This window comes from Rhinolophus sinicus, linkage group LG04 (assembly GCF_036562045.2).
Source record: "Rhinolophus sinicus isolate RSC01 linkage group LG04, ASM3656204v1, whole genome shotgun sequence".
Taxonomy (NCBI): domain Eukaryota; kingdom Metazoa; phylum Chordata; class Mammalia; order Chiroptera; family Rhinolophidae; genus Rhinolophus; species Rhinolophus sinicus.
In genome coordinates, this window is record NC_133754.1 from 48,912,417 (window position 1) to 48,918,250 (window position 5,834).

The window sequence follows — 5,834 nt, forward strand, 5'->3', positions numbered from 1 at the left end:
AAACACCTTGCACTTCTTTCTCAGGGTTGGGTCACAACACTGACCATTAGGTATACACCATAGTTATTCAACATTTATATATCTAAAGAAGTGATCACCATGATAAGTCCAGCAACCATCTGACATTGTACCATGTTATCACAATATCATTGACTATATTCCCTTTACTGTAGATTACATCCCAAGACTTATTTGTTTTATACCTGGAAATTGAACGTCCTATTCCCCTTCACCTTTATTCCCCTCTTTAGAAAAACTTCAATTATAGTTGACCTTCAGTACTATTTTATATTAATTTCAGGTGTACAGCATAGTGGTTAGATATTTATGTAATTTAAGAAGTGATCCCCCTGACTAGTACCCACCTGGCACTATACATAGTTATTACCATATTATTGACTTTATTCCCTGTGCTTTACTTTACATCACCATGACTATTTTGTAACTACTTATTTGTACTTCTTCCTTTTTACCTACCCTCAAAAACCCCTCACATCTATTACTCCAATAAATCTAGTGCGCATTGGACACCACACATAGTTATTACAATATTATTGTACGTCTCCATGACTATTTTGTAACTACCAATTTGTACTTCTGAATCCCTTCCCTTTTTTCATTCCCCCAAACTTTCTCCTATCTGACATCCATAAAAATGTTCTCTGTATCGATGTGTGTGTTTGTTTTGTTTGTCCACTGTTTCTTTAGATTCGACATATAAGCGAAATCACATTGCATTTGTCTTTGTCTGACATAATCCACTCAGCACCACACCCTCCAGGTCCATCCAAATCAAGGCATATAGCAAGAACCCAATCGCTTCCATGGCCGAATAATATTCAATTATATTAATATGTATGTATTACCTACTCCTTATCCATTCATCCATCGCTGAACACCAAGGCTACCTCCATATCTTGGACATTATAAATAATTATGCAATAAACATATTAATGAACATGTACCCTCGAAGTAGCATTTTGAGTTTCTTTGCATAAATACCCAGAAGTGTGATTACTGGGTCCTTCTTTGTCACTTGTTAGAGCCTTTGTTTTAGTCTGTTCTGCCTAGTATAAATATTGCTACCCCAGTTTTTTTTTTTTTTTTTCATTTCTATTTTCATGAAATATCTTTTCCCATTCCTTTACTTTCAGTCTCTGTGTGTTTTTCAATCTGAAGTGTGTTTCTGATAAGCAGCATATTAAGGGTTTTGTTTTCTTATCCATTCAGCCCTTAGATGTCTTTTGATTGGGACATTTAATCTGTTTACATTGAAAGTAATTGTTTTGGTGTTGTTGTTTTATAAAGTGGCATAAAAAATTGAAAATATTTATTAGGGCAGAAAAGCAAAACTTTACCATAATTACTATTATTGGCATTATAAATAAATGAACACAGCATTTAATCTAATAAACTTTGGAAAGACAATGTCATAAAACTGTCTTAAAACACTATGCTAGGTCATCATTAACATTGTAATAAGGATAAAGATGGCAAAATTCTTTACTTTTGCCACATTGTCATACTAATCTCATAGATGTTACCTATCAAATTTTAGTTTAGAAGTCAGCTCACTTATCAATGTCAAATTCTATTTTATTGTACAATGTCCAGTTAAATCATCTTTGACTACACCGTAAAACTAAACAAAAACAAAAATTCCTAGGGAAATGTATTTTTCTTCTTTTCAAAAAAATAAAAATAAAATAAAGTTGAGTCTAAGCAGCTGACAGAGATCTATTCAAATATATTCTAATAAAGGAACTTGTCAAAACATTTTCACCTTTAAAAACATTGGTCAATTTTTTTCAATTCTTTCTGGAAAGTTTATTAAAATTATTAAGGAAAGAAAATGTGGAAGGATTGAAGTAAAAACTTGCAGTAAAAAGAATAAACATTAACATTGACTAATGCCACATACTGTTGATAAAAAGAATAGGAACCCATTGGTGGTTCAACAGTATTAAGTCTCACAACATCAATAATGAATAGTACATCCTATGAGCTGTCCAAGATACTGTTTGAAGGGAGTTAATTCATAAACACAAGGAGCCCCTCAGACGTTCGTCCATAATTTCCAGTTCTTTTGCCATCAGTCACCTATCAGATTCTGTAACTGTTAGGTGAATATCAAAGTAACAAAATCCAAAACTGGACATTGCCATTAACAACAGTTTATTGATGCTTCCTTTGCAAATTTCACATTGTCTAATAATAAAAATGTGCACAGAAGATGGAATTTGAAAAGCTAAATGTATGTTTTTACTTGAACTCTTATAATTACAGTATATCCATGGAAAAGAGTTATCTAGTAACATAAATTACTTCTGCATCAGTTCCACAACAAGACAAGGACATAAAACATACAAACTGTTCACTGACAGAGTCCTGTTGGGAAACAAGCTTGTGATTTTAATACACACTTTAGCAGATCAGTGCTGAGTCAGGAGCTTTAAGAAATTGGTGAACAATAGCCTGCTTACTAATGCTATGAGATATAAAAATACTCTTTCTTACTCCTCCGTAAAAGAGCAATGATTTTTCGGGTACATCTGTAGAGGCATCCCAATGCCAGAGGGATCCATCTTCAGAACAAGTAAACAGATGATCTGGGTTGGATGAATGAAAGTGGACTTCCCCCATTACAGCTTCATGAGCCTTCAGCAGAGGCACAGGCATAGAACAATGTTTAACATCCCAAATACTCAACATTCCATCCTGGCCGCCAGTAGCTACAACATGCTGCTGGTTGGGATGTCTATCAACACAGTGGAGTGGCACTCAGTCACCAGTCAGTGATAATATCTGAGAGGACTCATTTCTCTCTTGTCTGAAATCCCATATTTTTAACTATCCAATTGAATTTACTGTTAGAACCTCAGGAGTTCGAGGGAAGGTTACAGCATGGAGAGTACCGCTATCTGCATTACCTCTAGTTCTCACAGCTTCCTGGTGACCAACTCTGAAGAGATTTATTCAACCATCTTCTCCAACTATGGCAATTTCTGGGTTGCTGCACACAACTCCCGTGCATGGTACACTGCTACAGGAAGGACTGCCTGGACCTGTGTGGTAGTGAGCCGTTGTCCACTCCTAGCTGACTGACAGAGTCTCGTTATTCAGATGGTGAAGGAAAGCTGTTACATCCTGTTGATGAAGCAGCTACAGTTCTTTCCTGGTCCAAGGATTGTAAATCCATAGCATCACCATGGTGTCTGGTACCACACAGTAATTGATGGTCTCCTTCAAACCTTCCATCAGAGTCTGAGTTCCCAAAATCTCCAATAGACCATAGTGAAGCATAATTTCCTCATTGTTCCAAGAGTCAGTGGTGAAGGTCTCTGTGTTCTGCAGACTTCCCAGAGGTACCTGTCACCAGAGGGTTTTGCTGATCTTCTAAGACACAAACTTAGCACAAAATGTCTCCATGCCCAAACCATCTGCAGCAGGGACAGCAAAAAGCACAGCCCGCACCTCTTCGAAAGTAATTGTTGATATGTAGTTATTATCATTTTATTGTTCACATTTATCTTTTTCTTATCTGGGAGGCTCTTTATCTGTTTTTCAATTCTCCATGATAGCTTTGCTGGGTAGAGTAATCTTAGTTGTAGGTCTTTGCTTTTCATCACTTTGAATATTTTGTGTCAGTCTCTTCTGGCCTGCAATGTTTCTGTTGAGAAATCAGCTGACAGTCTTATGGGACCTCCCTTGTTGGTAACTAATTGCTTTTCCCTAGCTTCTTCTAAGAGTCTTTCTTTATCTTTAACCTTTGACATTTTAATTGTGATGTGTCTTGCTGTGAGCCTCTTTGGGTTCATCTTGTTTGTGACTGCACTTCCTGGGTTTGTATATTTATTTCCTTTCAGGTTAGGGAAATTTTCCATCATTATTTCTTCAGATAGGTTTTCAATTCCTTGCTCTCTTTCTTCTCCCTCTGGTACCCCTATAACGTGAATGTTGGTACATTTGATGTTGTCTAAGAAGCCCCTTAAACTCTCCTCAGATTTTTGGATTCTTTTTATTTTATTTTTTTATTTTTGTTGTTCTGTTTGGGTGTTTTCTACTACCTTATCTTCTAAATTGTTGATTTGATCCTCTGTTTCATCTAATACATTATTGATTTCCTATAATGTATTCTTCATTTCAGTTATTGTATTCTTTATTTCTGATTGGTTCTTTTTTATGTTTTCTATGTCCATTTTTATGTTTCCTATTTATTTGTTGAAGTTCTCCCTGAGATCATTGAGTGTCCTGATAACCAGTGTTTGGAACTCTGCGTCTGGTAGTTTGGTTGTCTTCATTTTATTTAGTTCTTTTTCTGGAGTTATGTTCTTTTTTTTTTTTTTTTAAGTTGGGACATGCTGTTTTTTTTCATGTGTGTGTGTGTGTGTGTGTGTGTGTGTGTGTGTTTCTTCCTATTTTGGCTGCCTTCCTGTATTTGTATTAGATGGGGCTGATATGTCTCCCTGTTTTAGTATAGTGCCCCTATGCCATAGGTTTCCTGTGGGTCCCAGTGTCCCAATCTCTCTGGTACTGATGCCACATGGTCCACGTGTGTCACTAGTGTGGGCTGTTTTGCCCTTTTGTTGTCACTGAGCCTTGGTTTCTCTTTGAACATCAATGGGAGGAGTTCACCCTTGGGCTGACTTGCTGAGAGGACTGGCCATGACTCCAGTGGAGGAGCTGTTGTGCAGGGACTGACCCTATAGAGCATTAGCAGGGCTCTGGTGCCTGCCCAGTGTGCCTTTTGATTGTGTTGTCCCTGCTGGTGTCTGGGTGGTACTCTGGCTTGGTCCAAAGTGGCCTCCATGCATGCTGGTTCCCAGGACCTCCTGAGAGGGGCCCCACTGCAGGCCAAGTTCAGCCACAGTCTGTGCCCTGCCCAGGGCTACCTGGTATGAGCCACAAAGCAATCCAAAGATGGCCACCACCTGTGCTGGGCTTAGAGGTGCCTCAGGAAGCCTAGCCATAAACTGAAACTGGCTGTGGCTACTGCCAGGCTTAGGGCTGCTCAGCAGGAGCCTATGGAATGTGCTAAAGCCAGATGCTGCTTGTTTGGGTTTTGAGAACATTTGAGAGTATTTTGGAAAGTCTGCAGCATGAGCCAAGACAGGCTGTTTGTATGGAAAAGCTACTAGAAGCCACTTAGGTGTGTCTGAATGTTGGGTAAGGTGGGGTATCAGAATTGCCAGGTTGGGCAAAGGAACTGTGTTAGCCAGGTTGAGCAATGGAACTGTGTTAGCCAGGTTGATGCAGACTCAGACACGGCAACCACCTGTGTCTGCAGTCTGGGAGGGGGAGGGCTCAACAAAGAAATAGTGGTTTCCCCTAGCTCCTCCATCTGGGAGAAAGCTGCCCTTCCAGGCCTCTCCTTGAGCCAGAAAACTCAGTTCCTCCCCATATGTCCCTGGTGCCTTTCAAGCTGCTTCCCCAGTGCTGGAGCTCAGAGCATGTGAATCCATCAGCAAGTAAGTCTATTTGTGAGACCTTTAAGGGTAGTGCCTTGGACTATAGCTGCCCTCTTCTAACTCAGTCACAATCTCCAGTGGTTTCCACAGCCAGAAGTTATGGGGATTTCTCTCCCCAGCTCTGAAACCCTGAGCTGGGGAGCCTGGGGTGGGGTTGCATCCTCTCACTCCTTGGGGGGAGGAGGCGACCTCCACAGCCAAGATATCCTTTCTGATGTTTAATGGTCACATGCGGGTATGAGACCAGCCCATTCCATGTCTCTGTCCCTCCTACCAGTCTTGAGGTGGCTTCTTTTGCATGTCCTTAGTTGTAGGGCTTTGATTCAGCGAGACTTCAGGCAATTCTCAATGATGGTTGTTCTGTAG

At 39.7% G+C, this 5,834-nt stretch overlaps 1 pseudogene; it reads right to left on the minus strand.

The window, feature by feature from the left end:
• Positions 1–2,280: 2,280 nt before the first annotated feature.
• Positions 2,281–3,429, minus strand: LOC109447053 (nucleoporin Nup43; annotated as a pseudogene).
• Positions 3,430–5,834: the final 2,405 nt, after the last annotated feature.